Raw genomic sequence first — 25,644 nt, forward strand, 5'->3', positions numbered from 1 at the left:
TCTCGAGTTTTCATCTATATTTTTCGTAGCTGTCTATTTACCACCTCAAACCGATGCTGGCACTAAGACCACACTCAATGAGCTGTATAAGGCCATAAGCAAACAGGAAAACGCTCATCCAGAGGCGACGTTCCTAGCGGCTGGGGACTTTAATGCAGGGAAACTTAAATCAGTTTTACCCAATTTATACCAGCATGTTAAATATGCAACCAGAGGAAAATAAACTCTAGACCACCTTTACTCCACACACAGAGACATGTACAAAGCTCTCCCACGCCCTCCATTTGGTAAATCTGACCATAACTCTATCCTCCTGATTCCTGCTTACAAGCAAAAACTAAAGCAGGAAGCACCAGTGAATCGGTCAATAAATAACCAGATGACGCAGATTGTAAGCTACAGGACTGTTTTGATAGCACAGACTAGAATATGTTCTGGGATTCTTCCGATGGCATTGAGGAGTACACCACATCAGTCACTGGCTTCATCAATAAGTGCATCGATGAAGTCGTCCCCACAGTGACCGTACGTACATACCCCAACCAGAAGCCATGGATTACAGTCAACATCCGCACTGAGCTAAAGGGTAGAGGTGCCGCTTTCAAGGAGCGGAACTCTAACCCGGACGCTTATAAGAAATCCCGCTATGCCCTCCGACGAACAATCAAACAGGCAAAGCGTCAATACAGGACTAAGATTGAATCATGATAGACCGGCTCCTTAGCTCGTCGGATGTGGCAGGGCTTGTAAACTATTACAGACTACAAAGGGAAGCACAGCCGCGAGCTGCCTAGTGACACGAGCCTACTAGACGAGCTAAATCACTTCTATGCTTGCTTCGAGGCAAGCAACAATGAGGCATGCATAAGAGCATCAGCTGTTCATGACGACTGTGTGATCACGCTCTCCGTAGCCGATGTGAGTAAAACCTTTAAACAGGTCAACATTCATAAGGCCACAGGCGGATTACCAGGACGTGTACTCCGAGCATAGCTCTGACCAAGATGTGTTGTTACCTACCCTTACCCCAGGTGGTAAGGGTAGGTAACAACACATCTGCCTCGCTGATCCTCAACATGGGGGCCCCTCAGGGGTGCATGCTCAGTCTCCTCCTGTACTCCCTGTTCACCCATGACTGCATGGCCAGGCACGACTCCAACAACATCATTAAGTTTGCCGACAACACAAAAGTGGTATGCCTGATCACCGACAACGATGAGACAGCCTATAGGGAGGAGGTCAGAGACCTGGCCGTGTGGTGCCAGGATAACAACCTCTCCCTCAACGTGATCAAGACAAAGGAGATGATTGTGGACTACAGGAAAAAGAAGAGGACTGAGCACACCCCATTCTCATCGACAGGGCTGTAGTGGAGCAGGTTGAGAGCTTCAAGTTCCTTGGTGTCCACATCACCAACAAACTATCATCGTCCAAACACACCAAGACAGTCATGAAGAGGGCACGACAAAGCCTATTCCCCTTCAGGAGACTGAAAAGATTTGGCTTGGGTCCTCAGATCCTCAAAAAGTTCTACAGCTGCACCATCGAGAGCATCTTGGCTGGTTGCATCACTGCCTGGTATGGCAACTGCTCGGCCTCCGACCGCAAGGCACTACAAAGGGTAGTGCGTACAGCCCAGTACATCACTGGGGCCAAGCTTCCTGCCATCCAGGACCTCTATACCAGGCGGTGTCAGCGGAAGGCCCTAAAAATTGTCAAAGACTCCAGCCACCCTAGTCATAGACTGTTCTCTCTGTTACCACACGGCAAGTGGTACTGGAGTTTTAAGTCTAGGTCCAAAAGGCTTCTTAACAGCTTCTACCCCCAAGCCATAAGACTCCTGAACAGGTAATCAAATGGCCACCCGGACTATTTGCATTGTGTGTGTGTCCCCCACCCCACCCCCTCTTTTACGCTGCTGCTACTCTCTGTTTACTATCTATGCATAGTCACTTTAACTATGTACATATTACCTCGACTAACCGGCCCCGCACATTGACTCTGTACCGGTACCCCCTGTATATAGCCTCGCTGCTGTTATTTTTACTGTTATTTTTCTGCTTTTTTTTTACACTTGAGAAAAATATTATAAAAGACAAAAAAAATCGGAGCATTTCATCTTCAAAGCGTCATTACGGTCAAAACGACCGTATCCATATTCAACAGTAGAATAGCCGGGCCTCGAGGAGTACCAATAGCCGCCAGTCTAATAAATCCATTTAACTAGAAAATCCTGGCCTCGTTGGACCCCCTTCGTGCCAATGTCATTTGGTTGTGTTTATGAAGGTCTTAGGTAACATTAGAAAACTAAATGTAAATATTTGAAAGAACATAATGACCTTTCCGGTCCCGCTTTAAACAACATTCAGCTTTTAAAGGCTTCATAAAGCCTTCATAATGCCTTCATAAGAACTACATAAATGTGTAACAAAGCATCTATAACCATGTGTCATGCTTTATAAAGGGTTCATAAATGTGGCATAACTGTGTGACATAATCACCAATATCAAATGTGACATAACCCACTATGTTGAATATGATATAAACATGTGCTTTATAAAGGGTGACATGTTGTGCTGAAAGTGAAATCATGTTAGTCACATTACACCTAATCTCGTTCCCAGACACTTCCACCCAAACGCGCGGAAGCTCTGGTGGAGCAACGCATCAAACTTGGCCTTCATTTGTTAGGGTTAGGTTTAAAATCACATTTTAAGAAGATAAATTGTGGAAATGGGCAGCCATTATTGTGACTTTGTGGATGTTAACCAGTGGTGGAAAAAGTACCCAATTGTAATATTGAGTAAAAGTAAAGTTGGGAAAAAAAGTATTTAGTCAGCCACCAATTGTGCAAGTTCTCCCACTTAAAAAGATGAGAGAGGCCTGTAATTTTCATCATAGGTACACGTCAACTATGACAGACAAATTGAGATTTTTTTTCTCCAGAAAATCACATTGTAGGATTTTTTATGAATTTATTTGCTAATTATGGTGGAAAATAAGTATTTGGTCACCTACAAACAAGCAAGATTTCTGGCTCTCACAGACCTGTAACTTCTTCTTTAAGAGGCTCCTCTGTCCTCCACTCGTTACCTGTATTAATGGCACCTGTTTGAACTTGTTATCAGTATAAAAGACACCTGTCCACAACCTCAAACAGTCACACTCCAAACTCCACTATGGCCAAGACCAAAGAGCTGTCAAAGGATACCAGAATCAATATTGTAGACCTGCACCAGGCTCGGGAGACTGAATCTGCAATAGGTAAGCAGCTTGGTTTGAAGAAATCAACTGTGGGAGCAATTATTAGGAAATGGAAGACATACAAGACCACTGATAATCTCCCTCGATCTGGGGCTCCACGCAAGATCTCACCCCGTGGGGTCAAAATGATCACAAGAACGGTGAGCAAAAATCCCAGAACCACACTTAGTGAATGACCTGCAGAGAGCTGGGACCAAAGTAACAAAGCCTACCATCAGTAACACACTACGCCGCCAGGGACTCAAATCCTGCAGTGCCAGACGTGTCCCCCTGCTTAAGCCAGTACATGTCCAGGCCCGTCTGAAGTTTGCTAGAGTGCATTTGGATGATCCAGAAGAGGATTGGGAGAATGTCATATGGTCAGATGAAACCAAAATAGAACTTTTTGGTAAAAACTCAACTCGTCGTGTTTGGAGGACAAAGAATGCTGAGTTGCATCCAAAGAACATCATACCTACTGTGAAGCATGGGGGTGGAAACATCATGCTTTGGGGCTGTTTTTCTGCAAAGGGACCAGGACGACTGATCCGTGTAAAGGAAAGAATAAATGGGGCCATGCATCGTGAGATTTTGAGTGAAAACCTTCCATCAGCAAGGGCATTGAAGATGAAACGTGGCTGGATCTTTCAGCATGACAATGATCCCAAACACACCGCCCGGGCAACAAAGGAGTGGCTTCGTAAGAAGCATTTCAAGGTCCTGGAGTGGCCTAGCCAGTCTCCAGATCTCAACCACATAGAAAATATTTGGAGGGAGTTGAAAGTCCGTGTTGCCCAGCGACAGCCCCAAAACATCACTGCTCTAGAGGAGATCTGCATGGAGGAATGGGCCAAAATACCAGCAACAGTGTGTGAAAACCTTGTGAAGACTTACAGAAAACGTTTGACCTGTGTCATTGCCAACAAAGGGTATATAACAAAGTATTGAGAAACTTTTGTTATTGACCAAATACTTATTTTCCACCATAATTTGCAAATTAATTCATTAAAAATCCTACAATGTGATTTTCTGGATTTTCCTTTCTCATTTTGTCTGTCAAAGTTGACGTGTACCTATGATGAAAATTACAGGCCTCTCTCATCTTTTTAAGTGGGAGAACTTGCACAATTGGTGGCTGACTAAATACTTTTTTCCCCACTGTAAGTATTTGACCCTGTCACGCCCTGGCTCGGGGGACTCTTAGATGTTGAGCCAGGGTGTTTGTTTTTTTGGTTCGTGTTGTGTACTAATTAAAGAATGTACGCTTATCACGCTGCGCCTTGGTCCGCTTCATCTGTCGACGATCGTGACAGGAGATCCCACCTCGACTGGATCAAGCAGCGTAACGAGGAGAGAGGATGGACTTGGGAGGAGAGGAGAGATAGTCTGGCGAGAGGGATGGAGGCTATGATCACGGGGGAGAGACAAGCCCAATAATTTTTAGGGGGGGGCTCACGCCGTGGACGACGAGGCAGCAGGAGGCCGCGATAGAGCGGTTCAGCCGGTTAGCAGAGGAGGCCACCAGGTTACGGGGGCTATTGGTCATGAGGGAGAGGGAGAGTGTAGAGGCACGGCGAGATGAACTGGTTAGGTAGCAGAGGGAGCGGAGGTTTAGAAGGAAACCCAGTCCCGCTCCTCTCACCAAGCAAGTGGTGTGTGTCATCAGTCCGGTCCGGCTCGTTCCTGATTCCCCCACAAGGCCAGTGGTGTGTGTTCCCAGTACGGTCCGGCCCGTTCCTGCTCCCCGCACTAAGCCTGTGGTGCGCGTCGCCAGCCCGGTCCGGTCTGTTCCTGTCCCTCGCACCAAGCCTGTGTTGCGCGTCGTAAGCCCGGTCCGGCCCGTGCCTGCTCCCCGCACCAAGCCAGTGGTGCGCGTCGTCAGCCCGGTCCGGCCCGTTCCTGCTCCCCGCACCAAGCCAGTGGTGCGCGTCGCCAGCCCGGTCCGGCCTGTTCCTGCTCCCCGCACCAAGCCAGTGGTGCGCATCGCCAGCCCGGTGTGGCCTGTTCCTGCTCCCCGCACCAAGCCAGTGGTGCGCGTCGTCAGCCCGGTCCGGCCCGTTCCTGCTCCCCGCACCAAGCCAGTGGTGCGCGTCGTCAGCCCGGTCCAGCCCGTTCCTGCTCCCCGCACCAAGCCAGTGGTGCGCGTCATCAGTCCGGCACGGTCCGTGCCTGTTCCACCGGTGTCTGGTCCGGCACCGGTCAGCTGCTCCACTCCGGAGCCAGAGCAATCCGCTCCACCGGTGTCCAGTCCAGCTCCGTCCAGCGGGGCCAGACCAGACCAGGGGCGCTATGGGGGGGTAGACAGAGAGTGGTGGTCACGCCCGGAGCCGGATCCGCCTCCAAGGCGGAATGCCCACCCGGCCCCTACCCCGTTGTGTTGGTGTGGCGCGGTCGCAGTCCACGCCATTGGGGGGGGGGGACTTTCACGCCCTAGCTCGGGGGACTCTTAGATGTTGAGCCAGGGTGTGGAATTTCTGTTACATTTTCTATGTTTTCGTTCTAGATCGTTTAGATCTATGTTGGCCAGGGTGGTTCCCAATCAGAGGCAGCTGTAGCTCGTTGTCTCTGATTGGGGACCATACTTAGGCAGCCTGTTTTCACTAGTTTATTGTGGGATCTTGTTCCGTAAGGTTTTGTGTATAACCTAGGACTTCACGTATCGTTTGGTTTGTTGTTTTGGTTCGTGTTGTGTACTAATTAAAGAATGTACGCTTATCACGCTGCGCCTTGGTCCGCTTCATCTGTCGACGATCGTGACAGACCCCCTCTCAAGAAGAAAGATTTCTGGCTCCCAGGTGTCTTTTATACAGGTAACGAGCTGAGATTAGGAGCACACTCTTAAAGGGAGTGCTCCTAATCTCAGCTTGTTACCTGTATAAAAGACACCTGTCCACAGAAGCAATCAATCAATCAGATTCCAAACTCTCCACCATGTCCAAGACCAATGAGCTCTCTAAGGATGTCAGGGACATGGTTGTAGACCTACACTAGGCTGGAATGGGCTAAAATTCCATCGCCAAGCAGATTGGTGAGAAGGTGACAACAGTTGGTGCGATTATTTGCAAATGGAAGAAACACAAAAAACTGTCAATCTCCCTCGGCCTGGGGCTCCATGCAAGCTTTCACCTCATGGAGTTGCAATGATCATGCGAACGGTGAGGAATCAGCCCAGAACTACACGGGAGGATCTTGTCAATGATCTCAAGGCAGCTGGGACCATAGTCACCAGGAAAACAATTGGTAACACACTACGCCGTGAAGGACTGAAATCCTGCAGCGCCCGCAAGGTCCCCCTGCTCAAGAAAGCACATATACAGGCCCATCTGAAGTTTGCCAATGAACATCTGAATGATTCAGAGGAGAACTGGGTGAAAGTGTGGTCAGATGAGACCAAAATCGAGCTTTTTGGCATCAACTCAACTCGCCGTGTTTGGAGGAGGAGGAATGCTGCCTATGACCCCAAGAACACCATCCCCACCGTCAAGCATGGAGGTGGAAACATTATGCTTTGGGGGTGTTTTTCTGCTAAGGGGACAGGAGAACTTCACCGCATCAAAGGGACGATGGACGGGGCCATGTACCGTCAAATCTTGGGTGAGAACCTCCTTCCCTCAGCCAGGGCATTGAAAATGGGTCGTGGATGGGTATTCCAGCATGACAATGACCCAAAACACACGGCCAAGGCAACAAAGGAGTGGCTCAAGAAGAAGCACATTAAGGTCCTGGAGTGGCCTAGCCACTCTCCAGACCTTAATCCCATAGAAAATCTGTGGAGGGTGCTGAAGGTTCGAGTTGTCAAACGTCAGCCTCGAAACCTTAATGACTTGGAGAAGATCTGCAAAGAGGAGTGGGATAAAATCCCTCCTGAGATGTGTGCAAACCTGGTGGCCAACTACAAGAAACGTCTGACCTCTGTGATTGCCAACAAGGGTTTTGCCACCAAGTACTAAGTCATGTTTTGCAGAGGGTCAAATACTTATTTCCCTCATTAAAATGCAAATCAATTTATAACATTTTTGACATGCGTTTTTCTGGATTTTGTTGTTGTTATTCTGTCTCTCACTGTTCAAATAAACCTACCATTAAAATTATAGACTGATCATGTCTTTGTCAGAGGGCAAACGTACAAAATCAGCAGGGGATCTTTTTTCCCTCACTGTAGATGACATCATGAGGAAGGAAACTTATGTGCCTATATTGAAGCAACATCTCAAGACATCAGTCAGGAAGTCAAAGCTTGGTCGCAAATGGGTCTTCCAAATGGACAATGACCCCAAGCATACTTCCAAAGTTGTGGCAAAATGGCTTAAGGACAACAAAGTCAAGGTATTGGAGTGACCATCACAAAGCCCTGAAAATTTGTGGGCAGAACTGAAAAAGCGTGTGCGAGCAAGGAGGCCTATAAACCTGGCTCAGTTACACCAGTTCTGTCAGGAGGAATTGGCCAAAATTCACCCAACCTATTGTGTGAAGCTTGTGGAAGGCTACCCGAAACGTTTGACCCAAGTTAAACCATTGAAAGGCAATGCTACCAAATACTAATTGCGTGTATGTAAACTTCTGACCCACTGGGAATGTGATGAAAGAAATAAAAGCTGAAATAAATCATTCTCTCTACTATTATTCTGACATTTCACATTCTTAAAATAAAGTGGTGATCGTAACTGACCTAAGACAGGGAATTCTTACTAGGATTAAATGTCAGGAATTGTGAAAAACTGAGTTTAAATGTATTTGGCTAAGGTGTATGTAAACTTCCGACTTCAACTGTATGTGAGAATGCTGTTCATTGATTACAGTTCAGCATTCAACACTATTGTACCCTCCAAGCTCGACACCAAGCTCAAGAGAATGCCCTATTGCATATTGCATATTGAATGCATATAGAGAAACACCCTTAGTGTCATGTCTTATCTGGAACAGTAAAGCATCTTCCTGGGCCCTGGAGAAGAATTGGTCTGTGCCATAAGAAATCACTTCAAGAACGTTTTTCATCAATCATGATAATTGTTTTGAGAAGTAATTTGTCTCACTTCGATTGCATGCCTCGTACGTGCTTTCTTACCAATAAGAAACACACAAAATGAACCGTAAACAAACACGAAACGTCCAGAGAGTGCAGTAACATTAAGAGTTTTACACTCAGTGATGTGTAATATGTTCAAAAGTAACCCCATTTATGATGATTATACAACTACACAACACAACCTCTTGAAGAATACATTTTCACAAAACACTTTTGATAAACTAATATGCTACTAAAACACTTACCTTTAAAACTATCCACCAGGTCCCCATTGTCTTTTAGACAGTCAGCAACTACCTGACCCTAATTTACCTGCTGTTTTCGAAAAAAATCACCTCTTATTTTTAAGACGGAGATTTGCTCTCTGGTTTTTTATATTACACAACACTGTGCTGAGGTCATAGGAGCAGTATATTGACGCAGTGGTTAGTGTTCCCTCCAGCAGTGACACAAAGCCCTGTCACTCTACAGAATGGTGATTAGATTTACCTTTTCTCTAATGGCCCCCTGTCCTCCATCCACCACCTGCCCTGGGGCCACACTAAAACCACACGTGAGGCTGCTATAGCCAGGACCTCAATCTACTCCATTGACGTACTGTATCTCCTTATCATTATGTTTTCATACCGTAGCATGAGGGGGACCTTTTATAAGCAACATGGTATGGTTAGAACATGTGGTTTACTCATCTTGGTTGTGCATAATATGTGCCTAATCTCGGTTAACACGGAACTAAAATCTCAGCTTCTTAACTAGCTCATCTGTATGTTTTTTAAACATGGCAAGAAAACTTTCCGCTTCAAATCCCCACCCCCAGTTTAAGCACCACTTTTGCCCAATCCTGATTCAGGGGTGGGGATTTGAATCTGAAAGAGTCTTTTTTTAAATGAGACATTATCCGAGTATTTTTTTATACTACACAAAGGACCAAAATGAGTGGCTACTCTGACACTGTCAAACAGATAAATACAAATGTAATTTATTTCCTCCTAATATAGTGCAATCTGTGTGTATCCCTTCTTTTTATTGGCCTTGGGCCAGGTCAAGACCAAGGCCCGGTTTCCCAAAGACATTTTAGACTAATTTCATTGTTACATAGATCCATAGGATCCTATGTTCTAAGAAGAATTTAACCTTAAGATGCTTTTGGGAAAGCAGGCCTTGGTCTTGACCTGGCCCAGGGCCAATAAAAGGAAGGGAGACACACAGATTGCACTATATTAGGAGGAAATATATAAATATTATAGGCTACAGTAGGCTACAGTAGGCTACTAAATCAACTTTCCAGTGGCACTGACTCACCCAATGATGAAGATAGCATGAATATGCGTAGCCTAGGCTTCTCACCGTACCAGTGATGGACTCAAGATAGGTCTGAGCTACTAGAAAAACAGTGCTGTGTGTCCAAGTTGTTGAGAAAATGGTAGCTTTTACAGACAAATTAGTCTTCTCTTTTTAGCAGTAGCCATTTGCTTTCCAAACATATTTCCTGCTATTGTATTTTGAAATTTGCAAAAGGCCTTAAATTATGCACTGACAGCGAGAAGAGAAAGAGAATCCATAGAAATAGAATCCCTAGAACAAAAGTGCCCAGCCAGGACTGACAGCCATTTTGAGGATACCCATGAGTTTACCAGTCAAATTACCAGTGTGGTTCCAAAACCCTTCGAAGGTAGCATATTTGGTTCCTTGTAAGTTGTGGGAATGTAACTTTTTGGTTTCCCATTGGTTCTCGGAACAAATAAATACGTTTCCTGACCGTTAAAACTGAACGTTTTTTAAACAAATTGAATCAAAACAAATTGTATTGGTCGCATACACGTATTTAGCAGATGTTATTGCGGGTGTAGAGAAATGCTTGTTCCTAACTCCAACAGTGCAATAATATCTAACAATTCACAACAATACACACAAATCTAAAAGTAAAAGAATGGAATTAAGAAATATATAAATATTAGGACGAGCAATGACGGAGTCCGGAGTGCCTTTGGAAATCCTTGACTTTTTCCACATTTTGATACGTTACAGCCTTATTAGGGTTTTTCTTCATTTTTACTATTTTTTACATTGTAGAATAATAGTGAAGACATCAAAACTATGAAATAACACATATGGAATCATGTAGTAAACAAAAAAGTGTTCAACAAATCAAAATATCTTTTAGATTTTAGATTCTTCAAATAGCCAACCTTTGCTTTGATGACAGCTTCGCACACTCCTGGCATTCTCTCAACCAGCTTCATGAGGTAGTCACCTGGAAAGCGTTTCAATTAACAGGTGTGCCTTGTTAAAAGTTAATTTCTGGAATTTCTTTACTTCTTAATGCGTTTGAGCCAATCAGTTGTGTTGTGACAAGGTGGGGTAAGACATGAAGGTAAGTCAATACGGAAAATTTCAAGAACTTTGAAAGTTTCTTCAAGTGCAGTCAGAAAGACCATCAAGCGCTATGATGAAAATGGCTCTCATGAGGACCGCCACAGGAAAGGAAGATCCAGAGTTACCTCTGCTGCAGAGGAAAAGTCCATTAGAGTTACCAGCCTCAGATTGCAGCCCAAATAAATGCTTCACAGAGTTCAAGTAACGGACACATCTCAACATCAACTGTTCAGAGGAGACCGCGTGAATCGGGCCTTCATGGTCGAATTGCTGCAACGAAACCACTACTAAAGAACACCAATAATAAGAAGAGACTTGCTTGGGCCAAGAAACATGAGCAATGGACATTAGACCGGTGGAAATCTGTCCTTTGTTTTGATGAGTCCAAATTTGCGATTTTTGGTTCCAACCGCCATGTCTTTGTGAGACGCAGAGTAGGTGAACGGATGATCTCTGCATGTGTGGTTCCCACCGTGAAGCATTGAGGAGGAGGTGTGATGGTGTGGGGGTGCTTTGCTGGTGACACTGTCAGTGATTTATTTAGAATTCAAGGCACACTTAACCAGCATGGCTACCACATCATTCTGTAGCGATACGCCATCCCATCTGGTTTGCGCTTAGTGGGACTATCATTTGTTTTTCAACAGGACAATGACCCAACACACCTCCAGGCTGTGTAAGGGCTATTTGACCAAGAAGGAAAGTGATGGAGTGCTGCATCAGATGACCTGGGCTCCACAATCACCCGACCTCAACCCAGTTGAGATGGTTTGGGATGAGTTGGACCACAGAGTGAAGGAAAAGCAGCCAACAAGTGCTCAGCATACAGTGGGGGAAAAAAAGTATTTAGTCAGCCACCAATTGTGCAAGTTCTCCCACTTAAAAAGATGATTGAGGCCTGTAATTTTCATCATAGGTACACGTCAACTATGACAGACAAAATGAGAAAAAATATCCAGAAAATCACATTGTAGGATTTTTTATGAATTTATTTGCAAATTATGGTGGAAAATAAGTATTTGGTCAATAACAAAAGTTTCTCAATACTTTGTTATATACCCTTTGTTGGCAATGACACAGGTCAAACGTTTTCTGTAAGTCTTCACAAGGTTTTCACACACTGTTGCTGGTATTTTGGCCCATTCCTCCATGCAGATCTCCTCTAGAGCAGTGATGTTTTGGGGCTGTCGCTGGGCAACACGGACATTCAACTCCCTCCAAAGATTTTCTATGGGGTTGAGATCAGGAGACTGGCTAGGCCACTCCAGGACCTTGAAATGCTTCTTACGAAGCCACTCCTTCGTTGCCCGGGCGGTGTGTTTGGGATCATTGTCATGCTGAAAGATCCAGCCACGTTTCATCTTCAATGCCCTTGCTGATGGAAGGAGGTTTTCACTCAATATCTCACGATACATGGCCCCATTCATTCTTTCCTTTTTCACAGATCAGTCGTCCTGGTCCCTTTGCAGAAAAACAGCCCCAAAGCATGATGTTTCCACCCCCATGCTTCACAGTAGGTATGGTGTTCTTTGGATGCAACTCAGCATTCTTTGTCCTCCAAACACGACGAGTTGAGTTTTTACCAATAAGTTCTATTTTGGTTTCATCTGACCATATGACATTCTCCCAATCCTATTCTGGATCATCCAAATGCACTCTAGCAAACTTCAGACGGGCCTGGACATGTACTGGCTTAAGCAGGGGGACACGTCTGGCACTGCAGGATTTGAGTCCCTGGTGGCGTAGTGTGTTACTGATGGTAGGCTTTGTTACTTTGGTCCCAGCTCTCTGCAGGTCATTCACTAGGTCCCCCCGTGTGGTTCTGGGATTTTTGCTCACCGTTCTTGTGATCATTTTGACCCCACGGGGTGAGATCTTGCGTGGAGCCCCAGATCGAGGGAGATTATCAGTGGTCTTGTATGTCTTCCATTTCCTAATAATTGCTCCCACAGTTGATTTCTTCAAACCCAGCTGCTTACCTATTGCAGATTCAGTTTTCCCAGCCTGGTCCAGGTCTACAATTTTGTTTCTGGTGTCCTTTGACAGCTCTTTGGTCTTGGCCATAGTGGAGTTTGGAGTGTGACTGTTTGAGGTTGTGGACAGGTGTCTTTTATACTGATAACAAGTTCAAACAGGTGCCATTAATACAGGTAACGAGTGGAGGACAGAGGAGCCTCTTAAAGAAGAAGTTACAGGTCTGTGAGAGCCAGAAATCTTGCTTGTTTGTAGGTGACCAAATACTTATTTTCCACCATAATTTGCAAATAAATTCATTAAAAATCCTACAATGTGATTTTCTGGATTTTTTTTCCTCAATTTGTCTGTCATAGTTGACGTGTACCTATGATGAAAATTACAGGCCTCTCTCATCTTTTTAAGTGGGAGAACTTGCACAATTGGTGGCTGACTAAATACTTTTCCCCCCCATTGTATTTGGGAACTCCTTCAAGACTGCTGGAAAAGCATTCCTAGTGAAGCTGGTTGAGAGACTGCCAGGCTTGTGCAAAGCTGTCATCAAGGCAAAGGGTGGCTACTTTGAAGAATCAAAAATATAAAATATATTTTGATTTGTTTAACACTTTTTTGGTTACTACATGATTCCATATTTGTTATTTAATAGTTTTGATGTCTTCACTATTATTCTACAATGTAGAAAATAGTATAAATAAAGAAAAACCCTTGAATGATATAGATATACAGTGCAGTGGAGGCTGCTGAGGGGAGGACGGCTCATTATAATGGCTGGAACGGAGCAATTGGAATGACATCAAACACATGTGTTTGGTGTATTTGATACCATTCCACCTATTCCGCTCCAGCCGTTACCACGAGCCTGTCCTCCCCAATTAAGGTTCCACCAACCTCTTGTGATACAAAGCATTCGGAAAGTATTCAGACCGCTTGACTTTTTCCACATTTTGTAACGTCACAGCCTTATTTTAAAATAGATTACATTGTTTTTTCCCCCCTCACCAATCTACACACAACACCCCATAATTACGAAGCAAAAACAGGTTTTTAGAGATGTTTGCAAATGTATTAAAAATAAAAACAGAAATATCACATTTACATAAGTATTCAGACCCTTTACTCAGTACTTTGTTGAAGCACCTTTGGCATTGATTACAGCCTCTAGTCTTCTTGGGTATGATGCTACAAGCTGGGCTCACCTGTATTTGGGGAGTGTCTCCCATTCTTCTCTGCAGATACAAGCTCTGTCAGGTTGGATGGTGCTGCCACCACCATGCTTCACCGTAGGGTTGGTGCCAGGTTTCATCCAATCGGGGTTTCATTAGACCAGAGAATCTTGTTTGTCATGGTCTAATAGTCCTTTAGGTGCCTTTTGGCAAACTCCAAGCTGGCTGTCATGTGCCTTTTACTGAGGAGTGGCTGCCGTCTGACAACTCTTCCATAAAGGCCTGATTGGTGGAGTGCTGCAGGGATGGTTGTCCTTCTGTAAGGTCTCCACAGAGGAACTAATTCAGATCAATTTGAGAATATTCTTTTTTTTTTGGGGGGGGGGGGGGGGGGTAGATCAGCTTTAATATTGCAGATATATTGTAATTTCATCAATGTAATTGTCTGCATCACTTCCAATCCCCATATGTTTTTTTTTTCTTACAAATATACAGTGGGGAGAACAAGTATTTGATACACTGCCAATTTTGCAGGTTTTCCTACTTACAAAGCATGTAGAGGTCTGTAATTTTTATCATAGGTACACTTCAACTGTGAGAGACAGAATCTAAAACAAAAATCCAGAAAATCACATTGTATGATTTTTAAGTAATTGATGTGCATTTTATTGCATGACATAAGTATTTGATCACCTACCAACCAGTAAGAATTCCGGCTCTCACAGACCTGTTAGTTTTTCTTTAAGAAGCCCTCCTGTTCTCCACTAATTACCTGTATTAACTGCACCTGTTTGAACTCGTTACCTGTATAAAAGACACCTGTCCACACACTCAATCAAACAGACTCCAACCTCTCCACAATGGCCAAGACCAGAGAGCTGTGTAAGGACATCAGGGATAAAATTTTAGACCTGCACAAGGCTGGAATGGGCTACAGGACAATAGGCAAGCAGCTTGGTGAGAAGGCAACAACTGTTGGAGCAATTATTAGAAAATGGAAGAAGTTCAAGATGACGGTCAATCACCCTCGGTCTGGGGCTCCATGCACGATCTCACCTAGTGGGGCATCAATGATCACGAGGAAGGTGAGGGATCAGCCCAGAACTACACGGCAGGACCTGGTCAATGACCTGAAGAGAGCTGGGACCGCAGTCTCAAAGAAAACCATTAGTAACACACTACGCCGTTATGGATTAAAATCCTGCAGCGCATGCAAGGTCCCCCTGCTCAAGCCAGCGCATGTCCAGGCCCGTCTGAAGTTTGCCAATGACCATCTGGATGATCCAGAGGAGGAATGGGAGAAGGTCATGTGGTCTGATGAGACAAAAATAGAGCTTTTTGGTCTAAACTCCACTCGCCGTGTTTGGAGGAAGAAGAAGAATGAGTACAACCCCAAGAACACCATCCCAACCGTGAACCATGGAGGTGGAAACATCATTCTTTGGGGATGCTTTTCTGCAAAGGGGACAGGACGACTGCACCGTATTGAGGGGAGGATTAATAGGGCCATGTATCGCGAGATCTTGGCCAACAACCTCCTTCCCTCAGTAAGAGCATTGAAGATGGGTCGTGGCTGGGTCTTCCAGCATGACAACGACCCGAAACACACAGCCAGGGCAACTAAGGAGTGGCTCCGTAAGAAGCATCTCAAGGTCCTGGAGTGGCCTAGCCAGTCTCCAGACCTGAACCCAATAGAAAATCTTTGGAGGGAGCTGAAAGTCCGTATTGCCCAGCGACAGCCCCGAAACCTGAAGGATCTGGAGAAGGTCTGTATGGAGGAGTGGGCCAAAATCCCTGCTGCAGTGTGTGCAAACCTGGTCAAGACCTACAGGAAATGTATGATCTCTGTAATTGCAAACAAAGGTTTCTGTACCAAATATTAAGTTCTGCTTTTCTGATGTATCAAATACTTATGTCATGCAATAAAATGCTAATTAATTACTTAAAAATCATACAATGTGATTTTCTGGATTTTTGGCAAAATCGGCAGTGTATCAAATACTTGTTCTCCCCACTGTATATATATACACATATATATATGTGTATATATATACATATACATATATATATATGTACTGTACATACACATACCTACACATATACATATCCTTTAAAAAATATATATATATTTACCTTTATTACTTTCCAAACCCACCACCCCTTACCTAATTGGAATAAACTAATAAAATAAAACAACAATGCTTAGGCCTCTACTTCCAGTTTATACATACTATATACATTTTATGGATTTACTCCAGAACTTCCTCTACCCTTAACCTCTCCGATCATTTTCATGATGTCCATCAGGTTTGCTTCTATATGCCATATCTTTCTAACTGTGCTCTTTCACAAAAGCTCTCAACATATAACCTATAAACTTATTATGGACACAGTATACTTACATCATTAGTTATCTTGTTGTTATTAGTTGTTGTTAGTTGATATTAGTCCCATCCTTCAACTCCATTCAACACCACCCATCTATCTCTTAACACCATCCATATTGGATTTCTATTTGCCATATATTTTTCAACTGTACTGTGATGATTTACAAAAGTTCTGAACCTTTCTATTCTCATTGTTTCTACAGATTGTAAATTGAAAATAAACATTTTTGCTAAAAGTATAATTATATTATTGATCGATTGACTATGACTTTTCAGATCACCCAGTAATGCTATCTGTAGGGTTAGCTCTAGGTAAATATTGCAATCCTTTAGCCATTCCTGGACCTGTATCCAAAAACAAGCTACAAATGGACAGTACCAAAACAAATGATCTAATGATTCTGTCTCTTCGCAGCTAAATCTGCAGAGCTGGGAAGATTGTATCCCCCATATAAATAACATTATATTGGTAGTAAGAATTTTATATAGTAATTTAAATTGAAAAATTCTAATTTTTGAATCCGGCGTCGTTTTGCGTATCAGTTCATAAACACTATGCCATGGGATCGGTATGTCAAAAATCTCTTCCCAACTATTTTGCAATCTATATGGGACGGCTGTCAATCCTTTGGTCCTTAAATGAAACTGGTATACTTTTTTATTTATCACAGTTTTCTTTAACCAATTATGTTCTTTAATGCAAGGCCGACAGACAAGTTCCTTACTTTTTCCCCCTTCCACTTTCCTCTACCATTTTTGCGGTAATGCTGAAATTATTTGGTTGTAATTTTGGGTAGAGCAGACATTTCCATATGTTTTTGTTAGTTGCATGTGCGACATAACTCCACCAGTCCTACCGATGATATTGTAATGACCCAGCTGGGTCATAAAGTAAAAGAGAGACGGGCACCAGGTGTACAGGCAGAACACAGGTTTATTCCTGATTGGGCTATTGTTCAGGCCACAGCCCACGTCGCTAAACCTCGAACATACACAAATATAACATGTCAAGTCAAGGGTCCCAAAACAGAAGAGAGAGAGATGAGACCGTAACCCCTATTTAAGCATTCCAAAACCCAGCGGGATTACCCATCATACCCCCCCAACCTTTCCATCTGTCCTGGGATATTTAACCCCTGCTAGCACCCATGAGAACGATAACACACCCACGAACACAGAACACAATACCGGGTCGTTACATAGCCCCCTCCTTTCTAAACCCTAGCCTCTAGGGTTACAAAACAAAATCCTTAAAACGACCCGGAGGTCGCATCAGTCTCTTGTGCCTCCCCTTGACTCTCACTGGTGGACCCCCAGAACACTCATCTGCCCCAATGTCATTTCCAGCGCCCTCCGAAGAGGCAGCCCCCGTTCCAGGCTCAGTCTTAGAGAAGAGTCTCCTCGCTAGACTGTCCCCGTGTGCTCACATTAGAGTCCTCACTTCCATTCCCTACCGTTTTCCTCCCTCTGTAGGGTGCCAATCGGTCCCGGTGGACCACCACCTTCCTGCTCCGTGGGGGAACCTCCACCCGGTACGTCACCTCCCCCACTCTCTCTATCACCAGGCACGGCCCCACCCAGGCACTGTCCAGCTTTGGGCACCGCCCCTTCTTGCGCGTGGGGTTGTGAAGCCACACGCGTTCTCCCGATCCAAAGTGCCTCCCCCTAGCGCGTGAGTCATAGTGCCGCAGTCATTTTGGCGCATTCCTGCGTTCTCGAGTTGCTCACTTGCGAAGGTGTGAGCCGCTTCTAACCGGTTCTGCAGACGACAAACATAATTCGGGCCAGGCAAAACCCCGTCGTAGTTATCAGGAGGGTGGCCAAACGTCAGTTCGGCTGGGGTGCGCAACTCACGACCTAACATTAGTAGCGCTGCGGAGCACGCAGTCGATTCTTGAACAGCCGACCTACATGCCATAAGAATAAACGGTAAGTGGGTGTCCCAATCTCTCTGGTGTTTAGAGGTAACGATAGCCAGCTGTTGTGCTAATGTTCTGTTAAATCTTTCCACCAGCCCATCACTCTGGGGGTGAAGCGGAGTAGTGCGCGTCTTCTCCGCACCTAACCGTCTACACAACTCTGAGAACACCCGTGACTCAAAGTTTCTCCCCTGGTCGCTGTGTATAGACTGTTTGCACCCCAAACCGACTGATTATTCCCCCTACCAACGCATCAGCTACTGTTTCTGCCTCCTGGTCTGGGAGAGCGTAAGCCTCTGGCCACTTGGTGAAGTAGTCCATAGCAGTTAGAATCCACCTGTTACCGCTGTCTGTGGTTGGAAACGGTCCAACTATGTCTACCCCCAGTCTCTCCATGGGCTCCCCTACTGGGAATTGTTGTAGGAGGGCGTGTGACTGACCTGGAGGTCCTTTCTTAGCAGCACACTCGTCGCACTGCCTGCAAAAGTCCTCCACATCCCTCCTGTGCCTGGCCCAATAGAACCCTTTACGTACGCGCTTTAACGTTTTGGAGACCCCAAAATGCCCTGCGCCTACTCCCCCGTGAAGCTGCTGTAACACGCTCCCTTGCAGCCTTTTGGGAACCACTACCTGCCACGTAATTTCTCCAGTAGCTGGCTTTTTCCACCCCCTCTGGAGCACTCCCTCAGCCACTCTAAGGACTGAGAACTTAGCCCACAGTCCTTTGGTGACTGGTGATAGAGGGGCTACTTCCCCCCACGGTGGTCGTCACTCTCTTCCACCCACCCCAGCACAGGACGCAGCTCTGCGTCCTCCTCCTGGCGACGCCTCCACTCCCCGACGTCCACAGCCTCAAGCTCCCGGCACTCTGTCACCCTCAGCTGACTCACCGTGGCGGTGACTCCCTCCTCCATGCACAGTTCCCTCTCTCGCGCCACCCGTTTGGCGCAGTACCCACAGCCGTCCTCAGCACACGGGCGGCGGGACAAGGCGTCTGCATTGCTGTGGCGAAGGCCGGCCCTGTGCTCCACCTGGAAGTCGTAGGGTTGCAGCTCCTCCAACCAGCGGGCGATCTGACCCTCTGGCTCCTTGAAGGAGAGAAGCCACTGCAGGGCGGAGTGATCCGTCCGCACCACAAATGGCAGGCCCCCCAGGTAGTACTTGAAATGGCGTACTGCTGCCACGACAGCCAAAAGCTCCCTCCTTGTCACGCAGTAGCGTTTTTCAGCCTTATCAAAAGTTCTGCTGTAATAAGCTACTACGTGCTCCCCGTCAGAACCACGCTGAGCCAGCACAGCCCCCAAGCCCTCATTGCTTGCGTCGGTGTCCAGGATAAACGGACGGTTCGGGTCTGGTGAGGACAGGACAGGGGCCTCCACCAGGGCACGTTTGAGGGCCTCAAATGCCCGCTGGTGCTCTTCGGTCCACTGAAAAACAGTGTCCTTCTTGAGAAGGTGGTTCAAAGGAGCTGCTATCCCCGCAAACCCTTTCACAAACCTACGATAGTAGGATGCCAGACCCAGGAAGCTCTTAACCTATTTTTTTCCCCTTGGAATTGGCCACCCCCTCACAGCCTCCACTTTGTCTGGCATCGTGCTGATGCCCTCACCACCCAGCTGATGACCCAGGAACGCCACCTCCCTTTGCATGAAATGGCACTTTTCCGGGTGAAATTTTAGCCCCGCCCCCGAGATCCTCTCCAGCATTCACCTAAGTGCCCCCAGTGCCCCCTCAAATGATGTGCCGTGCACCAATATGTCGTCTAGGTACACGACACACTCGTCTCTCGGAACCCCCGCCAGCACTCTCTCCATGAGCCTCTCAAAGGTGGCAGGAGCATTACAAAGCCCGAAGCACAGCCAATGGCCCCTATCCGTGGAGAAGGCAGTTTTCACGTGCCCCAGGCGAGTAGCCACTGCGCAGTAGCCACTGCCAGTAGCCACTGCGCAGATCAAGGGAAGAGAACCACGAGGACCCTCTGACGTTGTCTAGCGACTCATCGATCCTCGGTATGGGGTAAGAGTCTTTAGTAGTGACAGAATTTAGGCCCCTGTAGTCCGCACAAAACCTAAGTTTACCCCCTTTCTTAGGTACCATGACGACCGGCGCGGACCATGGGCTATTTGATGGCTCAATGAAATCAGCCCGCAACATGTCAGCAATAGCTGTGGCTGCTGCTTCCCTCTTGGCAAGGGGAATGCGACGGGGCCGAATTTTAATGGGTTGGTTGTCCCCAGTGTCGATGTCGTGCTGAACCAGGTGCGTTTGCCCTACCTCATCTTCCCCCCAAGCGAAGCTATCTTTAAAGTCAAACAGCAGCTGCTTTAACTGTCTCTGTTGTCTCTCATCCAGACCTTGACAGTTTTTCAGCCACACAGCCTCAACGGCGTCGATAACTTCCTCCTTCCCCCCGTCGGGCTGATGGGGTGAAGGAGCCAGTGTGTTTTGGGCTACTGGGCTGCCTGTGCTTGCACCATTATGGGGAGTGAAGGTCGTTGCCGCCGGAGACAGCTGCTGGGATGGCACAACGACCAAGGGAGCAGCCGGGACGACCAGTGGAGTTTCGGCAAGCTTGGAGGAAGACTGAGGGAAAGCCCTGCCCCCTGCTGGCCATCCCGAAGGCGACATTCCCACTGTGGGCCCCCCCCCCGACAGCCTCAAAGTGCCCGAAGCTAAGTCCAACTGAGCCCCACAGTTTTTCAAAAAGTCCATTCCCAGTATACAGGGGTCCTGTACCGCTGCTACCCACACCGGACACCCCACAGTTCTCCCCCCCACAGTCACAGACAACCGACACTTCCCTAACATGGGGGCTAGCTCCCCCGTGACAGTCCGTAGCTGGACAAGGGTCGGCTCCACCCGCACCCCAACAGGTAGTATGTCTGGTCTCACCAGGGTTACTGTAGAGCCCGTGTCGACCAGGGCCAAACATTCCACCCCCTCTACCTTGACGATGACATTGCAGAAGTCCCCAATGGTGGTACGTCCCACCACAACTACCGGACTAGGAAACACGGTGGCAGCTACACCCTGGGGAAGCAGGTCCCCACCCTATTGCCTGCGCTGCTGGGTACCTCTTCTGCTTACTGTGGGTTCGGGGGCGGAGGGGTGGGCCCGCGCTGCCCCCTGCGCGAGAACCCGCTGTCGTTTCCCTGGTGACGGGAGAATCTGCCACACTCCCGCTGAATGTGGCCAGGCTGGCCATAAATCCCAGCAGACAATGGGAGTTGAGCTGACACTGCGATGTTGGCTGGAGCCCCTCTCAATGACAAGTGAAGCGGTCTTGACTAACCCGCCCAACTCGTCGACCCACTCTGGTTTGGTGACCCCCGGCACCATGGCCGCCGCTGCTCTCACCTCTGGTTGACTGGCAACCTCCACTCTCACTCCCTCACCCCAGATCAGCTCCCTCTTCCTGGCTATCTCCACTGCAGCCCGCAGAGATGCTGGGTCCGATATCTGAACATGCTTACCCAGTTCGGTGGGGGAGAGCGCTCTAATAAAACTGTCCCGTGCCAGCTCGTCTTGCACCCCAATCGGCATAGTTGCATTAGCCCGCCTGGTCAGGCTGAGAATATCACTTGCCAACGCCTTTAATGATTCCCCCTGAAGTCTCTTTTTGTTACTCAGTTCAATCCGCAGCATGTTGGGCTGTGCATCGCTGCCGAAACGGCCCCCCAATGCCTCCACTAGCGCACCGTAGTCGCCCCTCTCGTCCGGGGCTAGCGTTAGCAGGCATTCCGACGCCTCCTCTGCCAGGCTCAGGGCAAGCTGTAACCCTTTCGTCTCGTCAGTCCACCTCCCGGCTCTAGCCAACAACTCGAATTGAGTGAAAAATACTTCCCATTTACCTTGTCCATTGAACTTTGGAAGTTTAGCCGCTACCGTGGCTAATGGCAATAGGGCGCTGCCATCTCTGTTTACATAAGGAGGCCCAGCCATTTCCGCACGCGGTGACGTCGATATCTCCGTCGCCGTGACGTCTGTTCTGGTCGAGCGGTTTGAAGGAAAACCCGCCCGTTCTGCCATCTTGCTGACTGACAATTGAACTTCCGCCATGTGGCTCTCCAGCTCTTCTACAGCCGTCTTCGCCTGACCCTCCCGACCGGGTACACCCGAGTCCACAACGGACACTTTGTCCGACTCTTCCTTAATTTTCCGCCTAGTGCCGATCATCATGACCGTAGATGCGAGTCACGCTAAAGCTAACAACGGCCTATACTGAAACAGCTAACTCGCCTAATCTCGATCTATCCCGTCGTTCGAAAGCACTTCTGACACCAATGTAATGACCCAGCTGGGTCATAAAGTAAAAGAGAGACGGGCACCAGGTGTACAGGCAGAACACAGGTTTATTCCTGAATGGGCTATTGTTCAGGCCACAGCCCACGCCGCTAAACCTCGAACATACACAAATATAACATGTCAAGTCAAGGGTCCCAAAACAGAAGAGAGAGAGATGAGACCGTAACCCCTATTTAAGCATTCCAAAACCCAGCGGGATTACCCATCATACCCCCCCAACCTTTCCATCTGTCCTGGCATATTTAACCCCTGCTAGCACCCATGAGAACGATAACACACCCACGAACACAGAACACAATACCGGGTCGTTACAATATCATTTATGAAGATTATACTTTTATTTTTTTTGCAAAAAAAAGAAAGTTTTTTTAATCAATTAGTATATTTGAGTTTAACCACAATATTTGTTGCATTATTTGTTCTGTCGTTTCTGGAGGATTAAATTGAAATTGCAACCATATTTGGGAGAAGATTTCCTTTTCAAATAACTGAAAGTGAGAGTTTGTAATCTGAATAAAAGGAAAAAGGCCAATCTTGAACATTGGGTGAGACAATCTTACTAATTTGCGAGCGAACCAGCTCAGATTTAAGTCTAACTTTTGTATAACTGAAGCTTTTAGTGATAGGTCTAATGCTTTAATATTTAATAATTTCTGTCCTCCGAATTCATATTAGTTAAATAAATATGCCCTTTTAATTTTGTCTGGCTTGCCGTTCCAAAGAAAATTGAATATTTTTTTCTCATATAATTAAAAAAACTGTTCGCTAGGCGTAGGCAAGACCATAAGGAAATAGATAAACTGGGATAATACTAAAGAGTTAATCAGGGTGATTTTTCCACAAATTGACAGGTATTTATCTTTCCATGGTAGCAAGATCTTATCTATTTTTGAAAACATGAATCATCAGCATACAATGACACCTTTGTTTTTAAGCCCTGGGTTTCTAGTCCCTTGATATTATTGTTGGATCTGATATTTAATAGCTAACATCTCGATGGCCATAATAAATAGATATGCCGATAGTGGACAACCTTGTTTCACTCCTCTTGACAGTTTAAAACTTTCTGAGAAATAGCCATTATTTACTATTTTACACCTAGGGTTACTATACATGATTTTAACCCAATTTATAAGAGATTCTCCAAAATTAAAATGCTCCAGGCATTTATATATAAACCCCAGCCGTACTTTATCAAATGCCTTTTCGAAGTCTGCTATGAATAGCAGGCCTGGTTTCCCAGATTTTTCATAGTGTTCTATTGTTTCCAGTGCTTGCCTTATATTATCTCCAATGTATCGTCCATGTAAAAAACCTGTCTGATTAGAATGAATAATGTCCGACAATACCTATTTAATTCTATGCGTTATACATTTTGCTAGAATTTTTGCATCACAACACTGAAGTGTAAGGGGCCTCCAATTTTTTTAATGGACTGGATCTTTATATTTTCCACTTGTATCCTGTTTCAGTAATAATGAAATCAGACCTTCTTCTTGAGTGTCTGATAATCTACCATTTACATAGGAGTGGTTAAAACATGCTAATAACGGTCCTCTGAGTATATCAAAAAAGATTTGGTATACCTCGACTGGTATGTCATCCAACCCTGGAGTTTTCCCGGACTTAAAGTCTTTAATTGCATCTAGAAGTTCCTCCTCTGTAATTTCACCTTTACATGGGTCTTTCTGCATGGCTGTTAATTTTACATTATCAATAGAAAGAAAATCTCTAAAATTTGCTTCAGTTAGAGGAGATGGAGGCGACTGAAACGAAAATATATGCTTAAAGTACTTAGTTTCTTCCTTCAAAATATAATTTGGTGAATCATGGGTGACTCCGTCATTTGTAACCAGTTTCAGTAAATTATTTTTGGTAGCATTCCTATGTTGAAGATTAAAAAATAATTTTGTGCATTTTTCCCCATATTCCATCCATTTTGCTTTATATTTATAATACATTACACTTGATCTTTCTTTAATAAGTTTCTCCATTTCTTTTTGTTTTTCCTCTAATTTATTCTGAGCCTCTATGTTACAGTTTTGATTGCTATCTATCTGTTCTGTTAGACCTTCTATTTCCTTTGTTAGTATGGACTCTTTTGACCTAAATTGCTTTTGTGTTCGAGATGAGTACTGAATTGCATGGCCTCTAAAGGCACATTTAAAGGTGTCCCATACAATAAGGGGATTTGCTGTACCTATGTTATGTCAGAAAAAAAATCTGTTATAAATTCCTCTGTCCTAGTTACAAACAAGTTATCATCCAATAGGCTTTGATTAAATGTCCAATATCCTCGCCCACATGGAAATTCAGTAAGAGTAATGTATATGCCAATTATATGATGGTCCGACCACATTCTGTCCCCTATCAACACTTTTTAAACTTTTGGTGCCAACGAGAATGACATAAGAAAGAAGTCAAGATGACTAGCTTGATTGAGTCTCCGCCATGTATATCTCACTAGATCAAGATATTTAAGCCTCCATATATCTACTAGTTCTAATGTATCCATGACATTCACGATTTCCTTAAGAGCATGACTGTTTGTAGTGTGATTTCCTTTACGGTCCATTGAGCTATTTAAAACGGTATTATAATCTCCCACCATAATAATAGAGTCTTGAATTGCTTGCAGGGTTGATAATTTATTCTATATATTGTCAAAGAAGTGTGGATCATCATTATTTGGTCCGTAAAGGTTAATGAGCCACACTGTAAACCCGAATAAGTAAGCAGAACTTTAAAAAAGTGAGGCAATTAGTTGCCACAATTTTTTTGAGTTCATAAACTCAAACATTTGAGTATATCATCGCTTATATATTTGGAGTTCATATTAAATGTAATTTTAAATTATAATTAAATTAAATTTACTGATTAAGTCAACTCAGACATTTTCAGTTTATGCTACTCAGAATATTTATTCATCCTTCTCATTGCAATAACTCAAGAGAACTTAATCATTTCAAGCATGAAAACTTAGGATATTTATGTTTCATTAACTTAACATTTATTTGTTTTTTCAATCAATCTTCTGATTACCCATAACTCAAAAACATAGACTTGTTACAACTCAAAATAATTTACCACCAAACTTAAAATATTTGTGGCAACTGATTGCCTTAAAAATAATAAGTATTCTTGACTTAAAAATCTAACAAAAAAACATCAAATTAAAATAAAATAAAATTTCTATTCAGATGTTTAGTAGAAAATGTTCTTGCCCAGGCTTTTAGCAAACAAATATATAA

This window comes from Coregonus lavaretus, assembly GCF_964263955.1.
Source record: "Coregonus lavaretus genome assembly, chromosome: 9".
NCBI classification, from domain to species: Eukaryota; Metazoa; Chordata; class Actinopteri; order Salmoniformes; family Salmonidae; genus Coregonus; species Coregonus lavaretus.